This window comes from Littorina saxatilis, linkage group LG3 (genome assembly GCF_037325665.1).
Source record: "Littorina saxatilis isolate snail1 linkage group LG3, US_GU_Lsax_2.0, whole genome shotgun sequence".
Taxonomy (NCBI): domain Eukaryota; kingdom Metazoa; phylum Mollusca; class Gastropoda; order Littorinimorpha; family Littorinidae; genus Littorina; species Littorina saxatilis.
The window spans coordinates 8,484,036-8,509,412 of NC_090247.1; the positions used below are offsets into that span (position 1 = coordinate 8,484,036).

Sequence of the window (25,377 nt, forward strand, 5' to 3'; positions counted from 1 at the left end):
AAATTTTGGTCAAGTAATCTTCGACGAAGCCCGGGGTTCGGTATTGCATTTCAGCTTGGTGGCTTAAAAATTAATTTATGACTTTGGTCATTAAAAATCGGAAAGTTGTAAAAAAAAAAAAAGAAATTTATAAAACGATCCAAATTTACGTTTATCTTATTCTCCATCATTTGCTGATTCCAAAAACATATAAATATGTTATATTCGGATTAAAAACAAGCTCTGAAAATTAAATATATAAAAATTATTATCAAAATTTTTTTTTCGAAATCAATTTAAAAACACTTTCATCTTATTCCTTGTCGGTTCCTGATTCCAAAAACATATAGATATGATATGTTTGGATTAAAAACACGCTCAGAAAGTTAAAACAAAGAGAGGTATAGAAAAGCGTGCTATCCTTCTTAGCGCAACTACTACCCCGCTCTTCTTGTCAATTTCACTGCCTTTGCCATGAGCGGTGGACTGACGATGCTACGAGTATACGGTCTTGCTGAAAAAGGGCAGCTACTTGACTAAATATTGTATTTTCGCCTTACGCGACTTGTTATATTTAGTCAAGTTTTGACTAAATATTTTAACATCGAGGGGGAATCGAAACGAGGGTATGGTGTATGTGCGTGTGTCTGTGTGTGTGTCTGTGTGTGTGTGTAGAGCGATTCAGACTAAACTACTGGACCGATCTTTATGAAATTTGACATGAGAGTTCCTGGGTATGAAATCCCCGAACGTTTTTTTCATTTTTTTGATAAATGTCTTTGATGACGTCATATCCGGCTTTTCGTGAAAGTTGAGGCGGCACTGTCACGCCCTCATTTTTCAACCAAATTGGTTGAAATTTTGGTCAAGTAATCTTCGACGAAGCCCGGGGTTCGGTATTGCATTTCAGCTTGGTGGCTTAAAAATTAATTTATGACTTTGGTCATTAAAAATCGGAAAATTGTAAAAAAAAATAAAAATTTATAAAACGATCCAAATTTACGTTTATCTTATTCTCCATCATTTGCTGATTCCAAAAACATATAAATATGTTATATTCGGATTAAAAACAAGCTCTGAAAATTAAATATATAAAAATTATTATCAAAATTTTTTTTTCGAAATCAATTTAAAAACACTTTCATCTTATTCCTTGTCGGTTCCTGATTCCAAAAACATATAGATATGATATGTTTGGATTAAAAACACGCTCAGAAAGTTAAAACAAAGAGAGGTACAGAAAAGCGTGCTATCCTTCTTAGCGCAACTACTACCCCGCTCTTCTTGTCAATTTCACTGCCTTTGCCATGAGCGGTGGACTGACGATGCTACGAGTATACGGTCTTGCTGAAAAAGGGCAGCTACTTGACTAAATATTGTATTTTCGCCTTACGCGACTTGTTGGTTACTGAGTTCAACTTTCGAAAGTCCACGCAGAATCGAACACTCCCATCTTTCTTTTTGACTAAAACCACAGGCGCGGCCCATGGACTATCACTAGGTTCTATGATTTGTGCATCTAACATCTTCTTCACTTCGACCTCTATGACCTCTCTTTGTGCTATGGGGGGTCTCCTAGGGGGAAGTTTTATGGGTCCGTTTTCGCCCACATGAATGGTGTGCTTTGTCTTGTCTGATCTCCCTAGTTCTCCCGAATTCTCGTAAAAGACGTCTCTGAACTCTTCCACCAAATCCTCTATCTTTTCTTTTGTAGACCTGGTTACACTATCATTCACCCTTCCCAGGATTCCCTTTAATGCCTCCGGCATGTCTTCTTTGTTTCTGGTTACTTCTTCTGATGTCGGCCCTTTCTCCTTTTTCACTTCGATATTTTCTACTTCTTGTATCGATGCTACTGTCGTCCCAGCGCTAATACCGGATTCATGATCTGACAGATTAGTTATGGGAATGTACACCTCTCTCCCCGACACTTTCACCATTGACCTTGGGATTTCTATACCTGGTTTCTTGATTAGGTGACTCATCGACTCTATGAGACCCTCTTTTCCTTCTCCCCACTCCCCTGTGATGACCGCTTTTACAATTCTTTCACTACCTGATGGTATATGAACGTCTTCTGTCACCCTGATTCTAGCACAACTCGAAGTTGCCTCTTTCTGCAACTCCACAACCCTACCTTGAAGATGTAGGACACCCAATGATAGATCTACCTGCACGTTGTTTTTCATTAGGAAATCCATTCCTAGAATACCCTGAACTCCTTGTACCTCCCCCACTATCATGTTCATTCTGTATCGTTGTCCGCTGATCCCTACCGAAAATTTTCCAATCCCTTTCAGTTCTAGTGGCTCCCCATTGGCAGTTGTCAGCTTGCTATGCAAAGGTTTGATCTTTGGTTTTCTGGCAGCCATTTCTTCGTATACTTCATTAGACAAAATCGTGGCGCCCGACCCAGTATCTAACAACAGTTCTATGCTTTGCATCCCAATCTGAACCGGAACAAACCAACAGGTGCCCGCTGTTAAATTTATTCTGATAGTAGGCCTATCTTTCATGGGTGTCTTTTCATCTCCTCGATGGGCTGTGCCGTCGGCCTCACGCTCAGCCCCTAGTAGTTTAAAGGCGTTTTGTTTGGGTATTTCCCATCGTTAGCTCTCTGATTTGAGTAGGGCCTATCATTTGCTCGCCTCTCTTTTCTTTGTGGGCACTCTCTAGCATAATGTGATGGGTTCCCGCAGATGAAACACGTCCCCCTTATCTTTTGTTCCCTTTTTTCATGGGTCTTCTTCATCTTGTCATCGAAGGTTTGCATAGTCTTCTTTAACTGGCTCAAAACAGATTCTAGGTTAGTTATGCTCTTTTCTTCGTCAGACAGACTCTTCCCATCTATGGGTTTCTTCCTTTCTTCTATCAGATTTACCGATATATCGCACTCTCTTGGATTAGGAGTGCACGCACTAGGAGAATGAACACAACGCGAGGCAACTTTAGACTCAGAAAAGAGTAAACGAGGAGCGCATGCACCAGACAACGAATCTGCAGAGCTAAATAAAAGACGCACGTTTTATTTATTATCTACAACTTTCACGGTTTTCCACCGGGCAACAAACATACCAACAACGCAATAGGAAAACTGCTACAACTGCTAGCAATTTACCCTACTCTGTCAAATTTATCCTGCAAAACCTAACGACCTTTCGTCTCTCCAGTCTTTTATACCCATTCTTTCCTAGCAACTCTAAAATAATGTACTGAGGTTCTGCATTGGCTAAATTGGCAACAATGGCCGACTCTCTCGCGAACTCATCCGCACCAGAAATATAGTTCCTCTTTATCCCTCTTTCCCTTATGATTACGATGTCCCCAGACATCGTTTCCTTAACATCTCGAAATATTCGTTTACTTTACAATATTATTCTATTCAAAAGAGCTTCAATCGCCCATTATATCAACATTTCGTCTGCTTCGGTCGTCAGACCGTTGATCGATAGAACACAACTTACGACGGTCACTAAGCCGATCGTGTCTCCTACCCGGCGAGCATTAAAACGGGCTCTAATGACCCGGTACCATCTTTATTATAACTTCTTCTACTGTTTCAAACGTTCAACTATTCAACTAACGCTACAATAACAGGTTTGTTAACTTTTCATCTTGTACCCAGCATCTAACTTGCTGAGTAAACAAACATGGCGGCCATTGCCAATATCGAAACTACAACTCATTCCTTACGGAAATCCTAACTACATCATTCTCATGCATTATGACACGTAGGGAAAAGCTGGCATTTGCAATGACACTCCAGATTCTATTCTGGACTGCCTTTGCTGCTGCAAACTTTATCGTACTTGACGGCATTTCCGTCACACTCCCCCCAACCCAAATTCTATGTGGTTAATAAAACACATTGAATATAACATTTTATTGATAAAGTTTTACTCAATCGATTCACGAAACAATGTCGTTTCGCTTAACATGTTGCAATTAACGAACCGAACATCAATTCATCTCTAAATACATGACAATGAATAATGAAAAAGGTTACCGGTTTTGAGTAACCAACTGTTTAATACTTATCAAGCCTCCATGGCTTTACCTTTTCTATTACCGGTTTTGAGTAACCAATTGTTTACTGATATATACTTTAAGCCTCCTTGGCTTTACCTCACTTATTACCAGTTTTGAGTAACCAACTGTTTACGGATACATACTTTAAGCCTCCTTGGCTTTACCTCACTTATTACCAGTTTTGAGTAACCAACTGTTTACGGATACATACTTTAAGCCTCCTTGGCTTTACCGTACTTATTACCGGTTTCGAGTAACCAACTTTCCAACGAACTGACGGGACGGAAAGCAAAGGGATATCGAAGTACCCCTTTCCGCACAGTTCGTTTCGCCGACTTTCATAATCTAAATCCTACCTTAATACTTTCCCCCTTTCTCATTCATACCACTTCCGATTCCTATCACTCCACTTTCTCTTTCACCTCTATCCCATTCATCGCATCCTTGCGTTCCTCTCTCTCACGATCGTCCTGATATGGCTCTGCGTAGTCGGCTGGACGTTAAGCAACAAATAAACAAACAAACAAAATCTCTCTCACGATTCTTTCCAATTCCGTTCTCGCATCCTGTCTCTTTCTCTCACACTTTTTCTCAATCTTCTTCAACTCTCTCACCCACTGTCGTGCATACGCAAATTCCCTAGGCATAGGTGGAATCGATACAAAAGGCATTTTGTTGGTTTGGCATCCTGCCTCTTTTGTGTTCTTCTTCATTCCCTCAGCCAATTCATCTTCCACAGGCGCAGCCCACGGGCTATCACTAGGTTCTATGATTTGTGCGTCTAACATCTTTTTCACTTCAACCTCTATGACTTCTCTTTGTGCTATGGGAGGTCTTCTTGGGGGAAGTTTTATGGGTCTGTTTTCACCCACTATGTTTTGTCTTGTCTGACCGCCCTAGTTTTTCGGAGTTTTCGTAAAAGATGTCTCTGAACTCTTCCACCAAATTTCCTATCTTTTGTTTGGTAGGATTAGTCACGTTATCATCCACCCTTCTCAAAATACCCTTCAATGCCTCTGGCAGGTCTTCCTTATCCCTGGTTACTTCTTCTGTTGTCGGTCTATTTTCTTTTCTTGTCTCGATACCTTCTACCTCTTGTAATAATAATAATAATAATAATAATAAGAACATTTATATAGCGCTAAATCAAAAACTTTCGTTAAAAAGGCTTGCTCTAAGCGCTTGACATCTAAACTAAAACGTCATTCACACTCTTTACAATGATGTACAAGAACTTCATGTCACACTCTTTCATTCAGTATAGCACCATTCACACAGTTGTTATTTTGTATCGATGCTACAGTCGTCCCAGCACTAATGTTTGATTCGTGATCTGACAGATTAGTTATAGGAATATACACTTCTCTCCCTGACACTTTCACCATGGATCTGGGAATCTCTAGACCTGGTTTTTTGGTTAGGTGATGCATTGACTCTATGAGGCCTTCTTTCCCTTCCTTCCACTCCCCGGTTACAATTGCTTTTACAATCCTTTCGCTACCTGACGGGATCCGAATGTTTTCCGAAACCCTGACTCTGGCGCAACTCGACGTTGTTTCCTTTTGTAACTCCACAGCCCGACCGTGAAGATGTAACACACCCGATGACAGATCTACCTGTACATTATTTTTCATGAGGAAATCCATTCCAAGAATGCCCTGTACTCCTTGTACCCCCCCCCAACTATCATGTTCATTCGGTATCTCTGACCGCTAATCCCAACAGAAAATTTCCCAATCCCTTTTAGTTCAAGAGGTTCCCTGTTGGCAGTTGTCAGTTTGCTATACAAAGGCTTGATTTTTGGTTTTCTTGCTGCCATTTCTTCGTATACTTCATTAGACAAAATCGTAGCGCCCGACCCAGTATCTAACAACAGTTCTATGCTTTGCATCCCAATCTGAACCGGAACAAACCAACAGGTGCCCGCTGTTAAATTTATTCTGATAGTAGGCCTATCTTTCCTGGGTGTTTTTTCATCTCCTCGATGGGCTGTGCTGTCGGCCTCACGCTCAGCCCCTAGTAGTTTAAAGGCGTTTTGTTCGGGTATTTCCCATCATTCATTCTATTGTTTGGGTACGGTCTATCATTTGTTCGCCTCTCTTTTCGCTGCGTGCATTCTCTAGCGTAATGCGACGGGTCCCCGCAGATAAAACATGTTCCCTTTATCTTTCGTTCCCTTTTATCGTGTGTTTCCTTCATCTTTTCGTCGAAGGTTTGCATAGTTTTCTTTAACTGGTTCAGGACAGACTCCAGGTTAGTTATGTTCTTGTCTTCCTCAGACAGACTCTTCCCGTCTATTGGTTTCTTCCTTTCTTCTATCAGATTTACTGATACATCACACTCTCTTGGTTTAGTTAACACCTTCTCGTTGTCGTAGCTTTGTACTGACGCAGTTTCTTCTGCTAGCTCAATAGCTTCGGTAAGTGTTCTGGGTTTCCCATACAGGACATGTTCTTTCATGGCTGGGTGATCTAGCCCCCCGATAAACTTGTCTATTAGGATCCCTTCTAGGCCTGTGCTATAGTCTTCAGGGTACGCTTTTTCGGCAAGTTCTTGAATAGACCGTCCGAATTCTTGTACGTCTTCTGTTCGTCTTTTTCTTCTATTCTTGAACTCATTCCTGTACATGTTAATCGCCCCTACCGGCGTGAGACATTTAGTTAGTACCCTTTCCAATTACTCGTAGTCTTCCCCGTCCATCCCCTTCAACACTCTATCCACTATAGAATCTGCTTTTCCCTTCAAACACATTCTCAGTTGTATCCCCTTTTCTTCATATGACCAACCATTCCATTTAGCCACTCTTTCGAACTTTCTCAAGTACTGATCTACGTTTGCACTCCCGTCGAACTTGTCAGCGTCTGTCTGTCGTCTACGCTGTCCTGACTTTCCTCCTCTGTAAGGGCTTTCCTCGGCTATTCCCCTTCCCCTGCTAGATTCCCTTCCTCGATCGTTCCGACCACCCATCTCTCTCTCGAATGACCTATTTCTTTCTCTTTCTATGGCGCTTTCGACTTCTGTGAATGTTCGTACATTACGTCTTTCTCTTCGATCAGGAAGATTGGGAAACTCCTCATCTAAATACAGACCCCTCCCTTCATTGGTCGGATTTTTCCTTGCCTCGTTTTCGAACGAACGGTTCAGTCTGGCTGCTCTACTTTCTCCCACATACCCCGAGTCAATCAAAGTTTCATAGTCATTCTCTAGTTCAAATGAGTTGTCTCGGAAGAGGCCTTTCAGATTTGCTACCGGCGTTCTTTGTGCTCGCGATTCGAGCGGACTATATGTGTTACTTTCAGGTTTCTTCTCCCAAGGTACGTCGACGTTTTCTCTTCTTATAGTTTCTCGTTTGTTATCATCCCTTGTTAAGAAACTAGGAGTCATGGCTTTCGCTGCGCTGCTCAGAGCGTTGGTGACGAATGATATCACGCCCATTTTTTTTTTTTTTTTTTTTTTCACAACTAGACCTAGATTCTAAATGTTAACTACGATACTCCAAACGTATATCTTTACCGTCTATGTCTCTTTGTTAGAACACCAAACCCTGATCAACACCTTTACGTATTTACTTTTAGTTCAAAAATCGACAAAACGAACGGTCCATTTTTGACTCACATGCGAAGCAAAAGTGAGTCTATGTACTCACCCGAGTCGTCCGGCCGTCCGTCCGTCCGGAAAACTTTAACGTTGGATTTTCTTGGACACCATTAAGTCTATCAACACCTGATGTGGCCTGGTGGTGTATGGTTACAAGATCTCAAAAAACATGTGCTGCAACTTGACCTCACTTCAAGTTCAAGGTCACAGGGGCCGTAATTGTTGTCTTAAAAACGACCATTTTTCACATTTTCGCATTTTCTCTGAAGTTTTTGAGATTTAATACCTCACCTATATATGATATATAGGGCACAGTTAGCCCCATCTTTTGATACCAGTTTGGTTTACCTTGCTTCAAGGTCAAGGTCACAGGAGCTCTTCAAAGTTGGATTGTATACATATTTTGAAGTGACCTTGACCCTGAACTATGGAAAATAGCTGTTTCAAACTTAAAAATTATGTGGGGCACATGTTATGCTTTTATCATGAGACACATTTGGTCACATGATTAAGGTCAAGATCACTTTGACCCTTATGAAATGTGACCAAAATAAGGTAGTGAACCATTAAAAGTGACCATATCTCATGGTAGAAAGAGCCAATAAGCACCATTGTACTTCCTATGTCTTGAATTAACAGCTTTGTGTTGGATGACCTTGGTCAAGGTCACATGTATTTTGGTAGGAAAAATGTGTAAAGCAGTTCTTTGATGTCATTGCTAGGTTTAGTTATTTGACCTTGAAGGTCAAGGTCAAGGTCAAGCATGTGAGTCGTATGGGCTTTGCCCTTCTTGTTATTTTTAACATGTCTCTTTTTTAACAAGTCAATGTTCTTATTGACTGTTCTTTGACGCAGAGTCCGGTTGTTGTCAACCTTGTAGCCATTGTTTCCGCTTATCACAATACGTCATCATACGATCTAATACTATTTTAGATCCAAAATGTTCCTACCTTTTATTCTGTCTGTTTCTTCAGCCGTTGAACTTGAAAAGGGAGGAAATCCTAGACCTAGATTTATTGTATCCCTACGCACCCTAATAAGACTTCTTTTCTTACTTCCCTTATTTCTTAATTAGTAACAAATCAACACATCCATGTTCAACACATCACATCATAATCATTTAACACATTTCACTCCCTCCGTTTGACCGACATTCAAGTTATATTGGGTTCCTTATTTCTTTCAATGTAACAATTTCAACTATTCTACCTAAAAAGACCTACGAAAAAAATGACCCGGTAACATCTTTATTATAACTTCTTCTACTGTTTCAAACGTTCAACTATCCAACTAACGTTACAATAACAGGTTTGTTAACTTTTCGTCTTGTTCCCAGCATCTAACTTGCTGAGTAAACAAACATGGCGGCCATTGCCAATATCAAAACTACAACGCATCCCTTACAGAAATCCTAACTACATCATTCTCATGCACTATAACATACAGGGAAAAGCTGGCATTTGCAATGACAATCCAAATTCTATTCTGGACTGCCTTTGCTGCTGAAAACTTTATCGTGTTGACGGCAATCATCTGTGGCAGTTCTCCTATTTCTACAGCTTACTCTATGTTGTTATTAACAAACCCAACATCAATTCATCTCTATACAAGTGGCAATGAATAATGAAAAAGGTTACCGGTTTTGAGTAACCAACTGTTAAATAATGGTTTTGATCATATGAAATTTCTTAGGTCTTTTTAGGTAGAATAGTTGAAATTGTTACATTGAAAGAAATAAGGAACCCAATATAACTTGAAAAGAATATTGCTATAATATTTGAAAAAGCAACGAGTGTAAATCTGGTACGACACAGCAAGCCATGTAGTATTCTGTTTATCCTCCATACTGTACTAACGTGTATTTTACTGAAAATGTCCTGCAGACGAGGCAGCTAAATTGAAGACGCTTGTTTTGGAACCTCGATCTCTTCTAAAGCCTCGTGCAATCTATTACGTCAAAGCAAATAAACGTCACTCTGAAAGTGTGGCGTGACATGTTAGTTCTAAAGATTCATCGAGGGTAATTAGCGAGCGCAATTTTTGTTTCTATAATGACGTTTGTCTCGTGACTTTGGCATCATAAGCAGTGGAAAAACAGGTCCCTGCCAGACTTGCTTGACATGACCTCATTTACATGATACACACACATGTGATTTGAACGATTATTATCTCACGGGTGTCTCTCTCACGTATGTAGGATAAACAAACCAATCCTCTGTTTTCTCCCCACACCCAGAGACTTTGTGCATACAGTTACAGCCTTTCCGACTCACTGTTCTTGGTTGGTAGTCCCAATGCTCATTGCTGAGGGGGTTTCACCATCAACATGAACAAATCCTGGGCAAATGTGAAGACATTCAGATTCTACAGATTCATCACAAACACTACAGTGCAGAAACTGAAGATTTTTATTGCGGGACAAGATTTGCAACTTTTTAAAAGATTTCAAGATTTGAAGTACAAAATGTGAAAGTGATGAAGTGTTAGAACATTTTACAGTGATAGATCTGATTGTAATTAGTTTTAAGCATGGAAGTTACCATGTGAACTGAAAAAAAGAATAAAACTTGCAGCGGTCTCGAATAGCTTAGAATGCTGAAGAGACAATAACCAACCATCAACAGACAGAAGAAGGGTGCCCCCCCCCCCCCCCCCCCCCAAAAAAAAAAAAAAAAAGGCAAATGAGAGGAAGGATTGAAATAATTTGAATGCCGTGCATTATTTTTTTTCTGTAGGTTTTCACTTGAAAGAATGTTCGAAATGAGGTCTCTCATCGGTAGAACAAGAAAGATTGGACAAGTGCTTTTAAAGTTGTGTCGTGCTGACACTCGGTGCAAAGTACAGGGAAAACATCCTCTAAGTCTAAGCAAAATAACATAAGCAGGCGGGGCAAAAATAATGCACATCAATGTTTTGAGTTAAAAAAAAAAAGTGTATCAAATCAATATTTTGGTTTTGGCAAAGCAGCCAGGAATCAAATTTATAAAAAAAAAGAAAAAGAAAAAAAAAGACATCTACACAAATCAAGACTGTCACTGTTCTCATTAAAAATGGATTAGTTTTAAAGCTGTTTTACAGGTGGCACAATATAATAATAAAACGATCAAAACCAATTAAACATCATCGTTTGTATTGTGTCATCGTTTGTAAATGCCTGATCACAAAGATCTGCATTCAAAAATATCTGCCTATAGTTTGGGTTTAGTTTACAACAGGTCGTTTACACTTCAATGCCTCTTAATGTAGACCAATAGCACGATGCACCAACACCGCCTTGATATGGCCCTTCGTGGTCGGCTGGGCGTTAAGCAAACAAACAAACGATGCACCAACACCGCCCTGATATGGCCCTTCGTGGTCGGCTGGGCGTTAAGCAAACAAACAAACGATGCACCAACACCGCCCTGATATGGCCCTTCGTGGTCGGCTGGGCGTTAAGCAAACAAACAAACGATGCACCAACATTTCTCACTCTTACATGTTGCCACGGTACTGCACCTGGGCCCACTAAGAACTCTTTCAGTCCATCCCTTACCTGTGTTCCTGTTGCATGGTGATTGTGGGCACCACCATGGATGGCCTGAAGCCCGTTTCTCCACTGCCCGCGCACCTCTTCGTGGTTCAGACCTTCCTCATAATGCACAGCACCAGGGCCACAGTACTGTTGATCATTCACTTCGCACAGAAAATTGTGCATGGCTAGTGAGGTAAGGACAGTCTTTTTGACCTGCTCAAACATATTTTAACGGAGGTCAGCTCTGCAGCTCTCTTTGGATTTTTAAAGGAGTCTGGCCTTTATTTTAAGATTTGAATTTTACAAATCCTTGACACATTGGGTTTTGATTTAGCTTATATGTTTTCTTCGGGTGACGTTCCTAATTTTGTTCAGTAAAATTGGTTTAATTTAAATATGTGTAATGTTAGACTTGTGGGGTCCTGATTTGGCCAAAAAGCAACAACTAACTATCTCCTAATTCTGAAGCGATTTCCGGTTGGCCAACCACGACAGCGAACGTTGTTTCTACAACAAGTGACTAAACTCTTTTCTGTTATGCTACCAACCAAATGACCATCCTCCGATTACAGAAAAACACATTTAAAACAACTTTTATCCATATTCCCATCATTTAATTTATTCGCGGACAGTTTTTGACTCACATGCGAAGCAAAAGTGAGTCTATGTACTCACCCGAGTCGTCCGTCCCCCCCGACCGGCCATCCGTCCGTCCGTCCGGAAAACTTTAACGTTGAATATTTCTTGGACACTATTCAGTCTATCAGTACCAAATTTGGCAAGATGGTGTATGATGACAAGGCCCCAAAAAACATACATAGCATCTTGACCTTGCTTCAAGGTCAAGGTCGCAGGGGCCATAAATGTTGTCTAAAAAACAGCTATTTTTCACATTTTTCACATTTTCTCTGAAGTTTTTGAGATTCAATACCTCACCTATATATGATATATAGGGCAAAGTAAGCCCCATCTTTTGATACCAGTTTGGTTTACCTTGCGTCAAGGTCACAGGAGCTCTTCAAAGTTGGATTGTATACATATTTTGAAGTGACCTTGACCCTGAACTATGGAAGATAACTGTTTCAAACTTAAAAATTATGTGGGGCACATGTTATGCTTTCATCATGAGAAAAATTTGGTCACATATGATCAAGGTCAAGGTCACTTTGACCCTTATGAAATGTGACCAAAATAAGGTAGTGAACCACTAAAAGTGACCATATCTCATGGTAGAAAGAGCCAATAAGCACCATTGTACTTCCTATGTTGGGTCAAGGTCACATGTATTTTGGTAGGAAAAATGTGTAAAGCAGTTCTTAGTGTATGTCATTGCTAGGTTTAGTTATTTGACCTTGACCCTGAAGGTCAAGGTCATGTAAAAGTCAAGGTCAAGCATGTGAGTCGTATGGGCTTTGCCCTTCTTGTTCTCAATGTTCGCGAACTTTCACTGACAAATCATGTCGGAACCACGCAAAATGGCTGCCAACATGGAAACCGAAAGTGGGATTACCTCCCTTGCAACACTATCGATCTTGTTTACATTCTATTAAAGGATGGAGCCAGCGATAGCATAACAGCTCTGCATGCTATGGCAGTCCCGAACCGTCAATTATTACATCTCACACAGTGACACAAACTTTTTCAACTATGGCTCCTCCGCCACAAATGAAAAACACCGTGCATGTCTGTCCACTCGATTGCGTGTGTGCGGAGTTGTGTCTGATCAGTGAAAGGTTTGAGGAATGTGTCCATGCGTATTTTGTCCCTCTGCTAAACCAGAGTGTATGCAAGATCACATTTCCTGTCTGTTTGTGGAAGTTCATTTATTGTGCACATAACGGCCATACAGATACAGCTGATGATGCAAACACAGGAGCACCATCTGCAAAAAAAAACTGCAGGCTGATAGCCTACTGTCTGCATCTTGGCAAAAAGTTGCTGTTCTCCCAACAGTACATCCAAAAAGTTGCTGTTCTCCCAACAGTACATCCCCCCTGTTTTGAATGCCGTGCATGTTCGAAATGTGGTTTCTCGTAGAACAAAAAGAATGAACAAGTGCTTGTGCATTCTTTTAAAGTTGTGTCATGCTGACACATCCTCTAAGCCTAAATAGCACAAGCAGATGGGGCAAAAATAATGCACATCTATGTTTTGACTTTGAGTTTAAAAAAAAAAGTTTATCAAATAGATATTTTGTTTTTGGCCAGCAGCCAGGAATCAAAGTGTTACAAATGTCAAGTAAATCTTGAAGTGCAGTTTTTGATAGTGTGGCCGAGTTCTCCTAATTCTACAGCTTACTACGTTATTATTTCAAAGCTAATTGCCTGCGAGAACTAGTAAAAGTTGTAAAGAGGAACAGAGAGAGATAATTTGCCTATATGTTTCTCTCTGCCCAGCGTTGTAGACTAATGCATGCAATCGATGTTATTTCATGTGATGTTACCTCGCGTTGTGTTTTCTCTATCCCCTAGTGCAATGCAAATCGAATCCTGGTCTACTGCTAACTCTTCGCTTTTCCTAAGATTCCGGCTTGACTGGTCAACAACTAACTTGAAAGTAACTGAACAAGAACTCAATCAACCTGAACGTCAATCAGACACAAAGGGAGTCCACACTTCGATTGTATAATTCTAAACAGTTTATTTTACAAAAAAAGGTCAAGTGACAAGCATAGAAATCGTACGTCAAATACAAATTACATGTCATACAAATTCACAGTGCCGGCACACGCTTTCATTCAGGTAAAACGTATCTAAGAAACGACCTAATCTCCCAACCCCGTGGTCTCTATCTACGTCAGTACGTGGAGGTTTTGCAGCCCGGCGCCTAGCTAGCTATGGTTTTGATCCCGTACAGGATATGTGTGTTCCCTAACTAACTAAAGTTTGGATGAATAAAATTCCGAAAAGGATGCTACAAACGGAAGAACGGTTCTTTCCTCACCAGGCTAAAAATGTATTACTTCGGTAGTCTGAGACTTCTAAGTGCTATATTTAACTCGTCGTGAGACCAAGGCCGCGGCCCTACATATTTACACACACTACAAGAAAATCAATGTTTCAAAATATTTTACCACATGGATTTGAGGGGCGGATAGTAGGTGTGCGCAACATTTTCATTGAGTGCATAAGTCTCCTGCGCGCATATAACTGCTTGATGGCCCAATGCTGGCATATTACCCGTATGCACATTGGCAAATTGATGGGCCATCAGTGGCAAGCCAGAAATGTGCCAGCAAAAAGCCATCATTATTTGCTGGCTTATTGATGGCTTGCCATCAAAAAAACATAATTTTGCCAGCAAAAAGCCATCATTATTTGATGGTTTGCCATAAAAAAAAAAATTGTCAGAATTTTACCGGCTTGTAGGTCCATATAAAACCCCGCATTTTCCCATATATTTTCCGTTATTGGCCCTTTACCTGCTGAAAGTACCGGGCCAATAAGTTGCAGTAAATATACCAATACTACTGATCTTGGTAGAATGACAGCTCTATTCATGTACTCTACCTGGACAGTCTTGTTTGTTGGTTGTTGAAAGTCTATGAATATGCTTTGTTTTGCCATTTTTACTGTGAATGTAATAATAATGACAAAATACAGCACACCTATGGACCTTTCAACCCATGCTGGCGGCAAGACGTGCGCAAATAAAGCAAAGGTCAATGCCGTCAAGCTGTACATTAGCAATACATATGCATACTTGTCAAATTCATCAGTACATTGCAATTGAAATGCTGATCACATTTGTCGTGTCACTTATCTGGCAAGTAAAGGCGGTGGTATTGATAGAATATCGTCATCAAACGCAGTTATATCGGGCACAACAACAATACAGTAATATATTTTATTTGAACAGCGTTCCAAAATTCACACTCGAAACATGATGGCTGGAATGTTTCTTGTTCACTTCTCAGTAAACTTCCGTAGGATTAATTGTCTTTGATTCTGTCATTTCTCTGTTCGCATTCGCAACGTTGAGATAACGCTTCTTTTCTTTTTCCTGACGTCGGAGCCTTCCGTAAGTCTGTTTGTGAAGCCATTGAAACTATCAAGTCCTACTTCCGCTCACCTTCTGAAACATGAAAGCAATCGAGTTTTGTTGGTTTTAGTTCATTATTCTGTTAAATGCCATATCAATCACGCACGCACGCACGCTGACAAGGCAGCAAAGGATGCTCTAGATTTGGCGGTTCCTCGTCTCCCTGAGCAGTCTGTTCCTTTTACTGACTTACGTCGGAAGACCCTTTGTTACAGCTTAAAACTCTGGCAAGACCGTTGGTCTACCTGCACGGAAAACAAATGGTATAAAACTCTTCCTGACCTGTTAAAGCCACTTCCTTTAGTGGCTTCAAATAGAAAAGAAGAAAGTGTTTTAGCCAGGTTACATACTGGTCACACTTATCCAACTCATGTTCCTCTGCTTAAAAGAGAAGAGGCACGCCTGTGATACCGGTTTTACTGTGAGTCATTTTATCACCGAGTGTGCTGATCTGTATGATCAACGAGAAAAGTATTTTGGCACCTCAAGTTTGAAAAGTATTTTTTACAGAGGTCAGCTCTTTTTGGGTTCTTAAAGGAGTCTGGTCTTTATTTTAAGATTTGAATTTTAAAACTACCTAATTTATTTGACATATAGGGTCTTGCTTTGACTTTTTGGTTGCCTTCGGGTGACGTTACGGATTTTAATATAAAAATGTATAAGAATAAAAAATAACACCCAAACACCAAAATGAAATAAATATTTCGGAGTAAAAACTCCTTCTTCAGTAATGGAATCAAAACAAACCATATAAAAATGTGTAAGGATTAACTTGTGGGGTCCTGATTTGGCCTATTATGGTCCGCTGGACCCGAAAAGCAACAGCTAACTAACTAACTAACTAACTGTCATCATGAAAGAGTTAATGAAGTTGTATACATCTTAAATTTGTTGCACATAGGTACGTTCTGCGGCAGCTTGCAACATCATCCTGGCCTGCATTGTTCTACACAACATTGCTACAACTTTGAGACTGCCAGAACCAGAGCCTCGACGAAGAAGACCCTGACGATGAAGACAATGATGGTGATGAAGGGGAATACCACGATGCCTGTGAAAGGCGACGTGTACTGGCTGGACAGATGAAAAGAAAGCGGCTGGTCCAGCACTACTTTAATCACTAACAGCACACCTGTCACCGTAAGCTCTCCACAATGAATACTTTTGTTTTGGTGTTGTTTCTGTACATGTATTGTTGATGTGAGTGTTTCCCGTAATCTCCTTTTATCTCTCGGGCTTGTGCTGTTAAAATGATGATGTATGAGCAACGTGACAGGGCTTGTCAAAAATGTGAACCACAGTCACAGCTGTTTTACTCATTTGATGACGTTGCAATTGTGTGTGTGTGTGTTTAGGAGTGCGTGTCTATCATTATAGAGCATACACGATGATATGAACATTTCAAGAAAACAAATTGTATAAAACTCTTCCTGACCTGTTAAAGCCACTTCCTTTAGTGGCTTCAAATAGAAAAGAAGAAAGTGTTTTGGCCAGGTTACATACTGGTCACACTTATCTAACTCATGTTCATCTGCTTAAAAGAGAAGAGGCACCATGGTGCTACGCATGTGATACTGGTTTTACTGTGAATCATTTTATCACCGAGTGTGCTGATCTGTATGATCAACGAGAAAAGTATTTTGGCACCTCGAGCTTGAAAAGTATTTTTTACAGAGGTCAGCTCTTCAGCTCTTTTTGGTTTTTTAAAGGAGTGGTCTTTATTTTAAGATTTGAATTTTAAAACAACCTAATTTATTTGACATAGAGGGTTTTGCTTTGACTTTTTTGTTGCCTTTGGGTGACGTTACGGATTTTATGTATTAGAATTGTTTTAATCTAAAAATGTGTAATGATAAACTTGTGGGGTCCTGATTTGGCCTATTATGGTCCGCTGGACCCGAAAAGCAATAGCTAACTAACTAACTAACTAGTATTGTAAATCATCAAATTACACACTCAGACACACGTACAACAACTCGACTACAAACCCCCCAAAAACTTCTCTTGACTGAGAAGAATAAACGTTCAACTAATCTTGTAAAGAAACCAACAGATTTGTTGAAATTTTGTTGAAAGACTGTTTCTCTTGTCACAGACAGTATGTACCACAGGGATAGAAAACAACAAAACTAAGATATGAATTCCGAAAATGAATCGTGAAAAAATAAACTTAAACAAAATTTCCTGACGTGATCGAACTATTATATTATGTTACTTGACAGTGCCACAGTGAACAACAATGAACATAACTTTCACTAGAGCAAAAGAATATTTCTAACAACTAAAGTATTGCAAAGTTCGATTGATCAAAGATTCATTTCGTCGAGATGGTCAAATGAAGACAAAGACTGTGAGCAGACGGGCGCACGTTCACTTGGAGAAGTCAGATGGTTACTGGGCAATGTTACTTTCTGGGACTGAGATGTCAAGGTCCACAACCGCTTCGGGCCAGCCCATCTCTCTTTTTGTTCTACGAAGTGAATAAAATAAGTTCGCCTGTTCTATCATGGCATTCGTTGTCTGCAGCTTATTCAGTTTCAGTTTCGTTAACTCAGTCTCCATTCTTGTGTTTACCATGTCTAATTCAATCTTTTCCATTTCGAGCTTGATTTTCTTTCTTTCCAGCTCAACTCTGTCTACCTCTGCCGCCGTGAGTTCATTCATGGTTTCGTTCTTGTTTCCGTCACATTGTCGTTTCCGTTTGAGGCCCCCCAACAAACTCGTGAGACGCTGTTGATACCCTGAGACGTGCTGGCAGCCGTGGGGGTGCCAGAAGGTGCAATCCCTGCTGCTGCAGCCGGATTCGTCGAGCGCTGTTTAGACCTAACAAAAAAATAGGTGTGGTTACGGTAACCCGACCTACCCTATTTTTAGGGGCCGACCCTATAACTTTTTATTACATTTGTCAAAAACAAAAACAAAACCAGTGCAGAAAACGCAATGAAAGCGATAGCGCTCGAGTCGCTCACTTATTTCCCTGTCAAGTAGGTTTAATTTGTACACAATAGAAAAAAAATAAAAAAATGATTGCCTACCTTCCTACCCTATTTTTTTGGCTATGTTATCGTGACCACACCTTCTTTTTTTTTTTGGGGGGGGGGGGGGGGGGGGGCTTAGCTACACCTGGATAGAACAGATGAACGAAGTTATAGAACAAGTCGTACATATTTTGGAACTTTATAAGTTCAGTCCTACCCCCCGCGGGTTAGGGGGAAGAATTTACCCGATGCTCCCCAGCATGTCGTAAGAGGCGACTAACGGATTCTGTTTCTCCTTTTACCCTTGTTAAGTGTTTCTTGTATAGAATATAGTCAATGTTTGTAAAGATTTTAGTCAAGCAGTATGTAAGAAATGTTTAGTCCTTTGTACTGGAAACTTGCATTCTCCCAGTAAGGTAATATATTGTACTGTGTCACGTTTCAATATATCACTCAAGGTGATTATGAACCGGTTAATTACTACTAATTAACTAACCACACCACGATCCACTCTCGCAGTCATACAATTAAATAGAGTCAACAAAAGTATAAGTTTCAGACGCCTGTTTATGTATAAACTCTCCACCTCCCTCGAGCCTTCACTCAAAATATGTTCCTTTTACGTTCTCAACACGTAAAAAACCAGTGTTCACTGACAAAATGCCAGTACTATGTAGAAAATTATAGTAACACGCTGAACCCGTGTAAATACAGTCGAAATGAGAATGTTCTGTTCGAAAAGCTCTAGTTCGTGCAGGTGTCACACACCCCACGTTGTCACTACTCCAATGAAATCATAGATACGAAAAGACAACGGTGGTCAACGGGGTGCGTACGACATGGTGCACTTAGCTTTCTCTCTGCTGCTGCTGCTTAGCCGGTATGCTGGTTAGTCGGTTCGCTGGTTAGCCGGTCCGCTGGTTAGCCGGTCCGCTGGTTAGCCGGTCCGCTGGTTAGCCGGTCTCCTGGTTAGCCGGTCTCCTGGTTAGCGTAGCCTCAACAGTTCCCGCCAGAGTCAGCCGTGCCGATGTTACGGGAACGTAACGAACGAACGAAACGAACGAACGAAGGAAGGCTGCAAACAGAAAGCATCGGTGCACTAAACATGTCAGCTACCCCTCACCCACCACCTTAAAACATGTCATCTTTAAATATCTCATCGAGCACGTGGGCCTGCACAAAACTGACTTTTTACAACAACAAAACAGCCATTTTCCGTCCTTCTCTCCCTATCTGCAAAAACCATATACAGATTAGTATTTTAGCGTCACAGAGAGTAAATTATGCGCTAACCTGGAAAGAACAACAGAGAGTATTTCATTCCACAACACAGACTCATCAACAGCGTTAAATAATGATTTATTACCTCAAAAGCCTATGATTGTAACTCTCAATGGAAGCAAAGTCCGCCTCCTCCCTGGAACAGTCTCTGTTCGTCAACAGTGACCCAAAACGTCCAGAACCCCTTGTCGAATCCTTATGCGAAAGCCATCGCCGACGAAGGAAATGTGACGACTTGTCCTCAGCAAAATACGTGGCAGAGGAAAGGAATAACTTGTGGAAGTTCCCCTAGAGTGCCGAATATGATACTCGGTGAAAAACCATCATACTCTAGTAACTGTGTGTTAGGTCCTTCCCCTTCTGCCGCTGGGTGTCAAGTGTGTCGTCCTTGAGTCTCTGACAGACCACCTAGCCAAATACACGTGACTGACCTTGTCACCAAACCAGTCCAGCTATACACAGTTTTGCCTCCCCAAGCAGGAAAAAGACACGAGAAACTCAATCCCTGAAAATCCCGTGCGCGCTGTCAGCGAAAAAAACCGTCAGCCCTATGACAGCAGAAACCTGCACTGTGAAGCTCGTGCGTTTCAAAACATCCGTGCTCGGGAGCACTGTCAGCAAAAACTCTGCTGTGTCCAATATCACGCACAGGCGCTTTCTATCATACATTGACCCAGAACAGGCACTCCACTGAGTGACGCTTTCTTGGTCTCTGTCACCCGATCGTGACACACCTCCCCTCTTCAAGACGAAACCTCGGTTTCGCTCACAGTCATGTTCTCCTCTACAGCCCGAGAGAGAAAGTCAGCTCCAACATTGTTGGCGCCCGGAATGACGCGTACCGTGAATTGGTACGGTTGGAGAATCAACGCCCAGCGCATAAGTCTGGCGTTTGCCAACCTTGCAACCTGAAGATATTGCAGAGGTTGATGGTCCGTCTCCAGACAGAAAGGTCGTCCGTACAGGTACGCTTCGAACTTCTGGATGCCCCAGACAATGGCGAGACACTCGCGTTCAACCGTTGCATACGCTGCCTCGGCCGAGGTCAGCTTACGGCTGGCGAAGCAAACAGGGTGCAAAAACCCCTCTGTCTCCTGAAGCAACACTGCCCCAAGTCCCTTCCCTGAAGCGTCTGTCCTCAGCACGAAGTCCTTGTTCAGGTCTGGTAGTCGGAAAATAGGCTGACTGGTGAGTCGCCTCTTCAGGGTGTTGAATGCGGAGCTACATTCCTCAGTCCACACTACAACGGTCGGTTGTAGTTTCTTGGTAAGGTTGGTCAGTGGTAGAGCGATTTCGGCAAAGTGCGGGATGAAGCGTCTATAGAAGCTGGCTAGGCCCAGGAAAGACCTGACTTCTTTCTTCGTGCGCGGTGGCTCCGCCTCCCGAATCTTCTGGATCTTGTCGTCCTCTGGAACGAGCAATCCCTCGCCGACAACATGACCCAGGAAAGACAATTCCCGGAATCCCAAGTAGCACTTGGACGGTTTAGCTCCCAGATTTCCGTCCTTCAACCTTCCGAACACGTCGCGCAGGGCGTCGAGATGTTCAGTCCATGTCTCTGTCGCGATCAGCACATCGTCGATGAAACTGCTGATGTCCTCGCGCTTCAATGGTTCCAAAAGTTTCCTCATCATGCGAGTGAAGACGGCACCTGCATTCTGTAGACCAAAAGGCATGACTGTCCACTGGAACTGGCCGAATGGAGTGGTAAATGCAGTCTTTGGGCGGTCTTCCTCGGCAACTGGGATTTGCCAGTATCCCTTGGTGAGGTCCAGTTTGGAAAAGTACTTGGCCCTGGCCAAGTGACTGAAGAGGTAGTCCACATCAGGCATGGGTTCCGCGTCAAACGCCGTAATCTTGTTCAGCTTCCGGTAGTCAACACAGAACCTGACGCGTCCATCCTTCTTCTTTACAAGCACAATTGGTGAACTGTAGGGAGAGTTCGCTGGCTCGATGACGCCCAACTTCGTCATGTCGGCGATTTCCTTCCTGACCACCTCCTTCTGGGCATGAGGCATGGGATACTGCTTCGTCCTCACTGGCTGTTTCTCCAGCAAGTCGAAGGTAAACTCCTCTAGATGCGTCTGAAGTGGTATGTCTGTAAGGACCCGTGCTGCATCCTTCAGGATCTCTTGCAGGTCCGCCTGCTGGTCGTCCCCAAGATCAGGTGAGATGTGCACGTCCGTGAGATCCTCACTAGCCTCCAGCGGACAAACTGGTACCCGTCCTCCTCCCTGTTCTTCCGTTGTCTCGTCCATCACGACAGCAACTGCTTCTGTCACTTTGTCCTTTTCCCCGTAGGCAGTCCTCTCTATGTAGGCGCGCAGCAGGTTGGCGTGGTACAGGCGTGCTTTCCCGTTCATGACGATCCTGTAGTCGTTTTGGCCCACTTTCGCTGTCACCTCAAAAGGTCCTTGCCACTGCAGTTGTAGCTTGTTGTGTTTGACAGGTAGAAGTAGCAACACCCGTTCTCCAATCTTGAAGCTGCGCGGCCGTGCCTTGCGGTCGAATCCTCGCGCGTAACGCTGTGCTGCTCTTCCCAGGTTCTCTTGAGCCAATTTGCAGGTCTCTTCAATCCTGTTCCTGAGTTCTACGATGTAGGTCGCTGTCGTCTGCACCTCCTCGTCAGCTTCTTCGTCCGTCCAAGCTTGACGCAGGATAGCCATGGGACCGCGTACCTGTCTGCCGTACAACAACTCAAATGGGGAAAAACCCAAGCTCTCCTGAGGAACCTCGCGGTATGCAAAAAGCAATGCTGGGATGTACCTGTCCCACGTGCGTGGTTTCTCCTGAGCTAGTTTCCTCAGCATGGTCTTCAAGGTGCCATTGAACCTTTCCACCAGTCCGTTGCACTGAGCATGGTAAGGAGTGGTGAAGTGCTGCTCCAGTGATAGCAGTCGTGCTGCCTCCGCCATCACTCCTCCCGTGAACTGCGTGCCTCTGTCGGTGAGTACCTCTGATGGAATTCCCAGCCGGGACCACATAGTAACCAGAGCCTCAGCTACTCGCGTGGCTTCAATCGATTTCAGAGGGATCGCCTCTGGGTATCGAGTAGCGTAGTCCACCATGGTCAAAATGTATCTGTTTCCGTCCTCAGACGCAGGCAAGATGGGCCCGATGATGTCCACTGCCACCCGACGAAAGGGTTCGTCGATGAGCGGCATCTTCTCTAAGGGGACCTTCCTCACCCTTCCTTTGGCAACCACCTTCTGGCACTTATCGCAGGACGCACAGAAACGTCGGACATCCGTGCAGATGCCTGGCCAGTAAAAGTGGCGCCAGACACGATCCGTGGTCTTCTTGGTACCAAGATGACCTCCCAGAATCGAGTCGTGTGCCGTTGCCATGACACCCTCGCGAAACTCGCGAGGCACGACAACCTGTTTGAATGTACCTTCTTGGTTGCTGAACTCACGGTAGAGCAACTTCTTGTCCCTGAGGAACTTTGACCTCCCATGCTTCCCGCTCAGCTTCACCTTCCCCGACTTCGCGTGCTCCCGAGGAGTAGCTAAGGTCGGGTCAGAATCCTGAGCCTTCGCGAGAAGCGCGGGGGTCACGTTCCCCAGGGCAGCTCGTGCAGCAGGTAGGGGTTTGAGAGGTTTGTCCTCTCGCTCCGCCTGTGCCCGCGTGAGCACTGAAATGACGTCGGGAGACCGATAAACGGGAACCTCCCTGGTGACGCCGTCCACAAACTGAACCCGGTTTCCAATGAGCAGGTCGCATGGAGGATCGTCCATGACGACGGCCACAATGGTCCCCGTGAACAACGGGGTTACGACCTTGATCACTGCCGTGTTCAAGTCGTAAGCGTGAGATGCCTCGGCCATTCTCACCCTGATGCTGTCTCCTGTGTAGGCCATAGCTGGAACTAGACTCGCCCGAACCACTATCATGTCTGCCCCTGTGTCCCGCAGACCTTCGCCCTTCACTCCGTTAACGTAGACGTTGCAGTGGGGCTGGAAATGTTTCCTGGAGCACGGAACGCAGAGTTGTGGGATGGTGCATGAGCTCGTGACGTCCCTGAACTCCTCACTGCCAACGAAGTGAACGCCCTTCTGGTCAGCCTGTCTGTCTCTTGTGGCAGTCCTTCTTCACGTGGCCCCGCTTGTTGCAGTAGTAACACTGGATGTCAGTTCTGGAACTCGATCCCTTGTGTCCCTGATCGTCCTTCCCGTCCTTGGGTCCTGAAGAACCCGAATTTCCCGTTTTTCCTGGCCGTGAGCCTGAAGATTTGCCGGAGATCGCCTGGGCGTCCTCGTGCACTCTGATCCAGTCGGCTGCCTCCTGAGTAGTCTTGGGCTGGTGCTCCTGCACGAAGGTCACCACCTCAGGTCGCAGGCTGGACATCAGTTGTTCCATGACTATGAGGTCGGCAAGGTCGTTGACGGTCCAGTCCTTTTCGGCCATCTCCACCCAGCGCCGCAGGTAGAGGTTAAGGCGTGCCACAAACTGATGACTCAGCTCGCCGCTCAGTCTCTTGCTGTTACGCAGACGTCGTCTGTAGGCTTCAGCAGTCAGGTTAAAGCGCTGGAGTAACGCCTTCTTAAGTGCCTGATAGTCTCTCGCCTCGTCGTCCTCCAAAGCGTTGTAGAGCTGCAATGCGCGTCCCTTTAAGCAGGTGCTAAGGCGGCTAGCCCACGTGGCCTCTTCCCACTTCTGGTCAGATGCAATGCGCTCAAACCGGCGTAAAAAGTCGTCGAGCTCGTCCTTGTCATCGTCGAACGTCGGCAGTCTCGTACGGTCGGCAACAAACGTCGGCGCGCTAGCCTGAGTAAGCGTACCCTTCTCGGCCTGTAGCCTAGCTAGTTCTAGCTGGAGATCGCGATCCGCCTGCTCTTTCTCTTTCCGTTCCTGTCTGTCAAGTTCGGCCTGTCGTTCGGCCTGTCGTTCCTGTCTCTCAAGCTCGTCTTTCTTATCCTGTCGGTCACGTTCGTCTTTCTCTTTCCGTTCTTGTCTGTCACGTTCGTCTTTCCTTTCCTGTCTGTCTCGTTCAGCCTGTCGTTCCCTTTCTTGTCTGTCAAGTTCGTCTTTCTCTTTCTTGTCCTGTCGGTCACGTTCGGCCTGTCGTTCAGCCTGTCGTTCCCTTTCTTGTCTGTCAAGTTCGTCCTTCTTGTCCTGTCGGTCACGTTCTTCTTTTCTTGTCAGTCGCTCAAATTCTTCCTTCCGTTCTACTTCTAAGCGTTTTAGAACGCTTCGGGCTCTAACGCGTGCGTCTCGCTCAGTCGGTTGCTCGCTGCCAGGAGTCTCGAAAGTTATTCTCCTCGTCGGAGATCCCCCTGTAGCCATGGTTAGTTTTAGCAAAGCTTTATCACAAAAGTAAGTCTAACGCAGCTATAGCTAGAATACGCGGTGACGAAAGCGGTGGATACAAAAATCCAGCAACCGGAAAATGCAGAAGAAAAATCCAAACGGTGTAGAACAAATCGCGTAGCCTACTTTATGGCTGCTTTCTGCGGTGAAACAAAGTGTTTCCCACAGCCGTGGCCTACTTTATCGGCTGCTTTTTGCGGTGAAACAGAGTGTTTCCCACAGCCTTGGTTAGGACAGAAGTCCTCGGACCCTTCCCCCCCAAAATTCCAACAAAGTCAAAATATGGAGAAAAATCCAAGTAAAACAAGACGGTAGAAAATGTAACCTGTTACGGAATGCGAAACAACAATGTAGAGAAAACTGAGTAAAACGAATAACAAATCCGCTAACCCCGCTCAGCTCTCTGCAACGGAAAACTCTGAACGTACAACAACAAAGATTCACAAACAAAGGAAAGGGAGATAATCACAGTTAGCGCATACAATAACTCACAAATTACAATTTACATTTCCTGCAAGATGTGAATCGCTTAAGGTGTGGTATATGATCAAAACTATACAAAAAAGGGTAGCACCAAGCAGAAAATAAGTCGAGCACTGACGAGATTATCTGCTCTTAGTTCTCCTTAATTGGTGGGTCTTTATCAGT

General features: G+C 43.4%; 1 long non-coding RNA gene across 2 annotated transcripts in view; it reads left to right on the top strand.

Annotated features, from left to right (window-relative positions):
* Positions 1-25,377, top strand: part of LOC138961546 (uncharacterized) — a 98,397-nt gene that overhangs the window by 47,862 nt on the left and 25,158 nt on the right. For both annotated transcript variants that reach the window (XR_011454219.1, XR_011454220.1), the window contains exon 5: positions 16,062-16,300. This is a non-coding gene — a long non-coding RNA (uncharacterized lncRNA). The remainder of the gene's footprint in view (positions 1-16,061; positions 16,301-25,377) is intronic.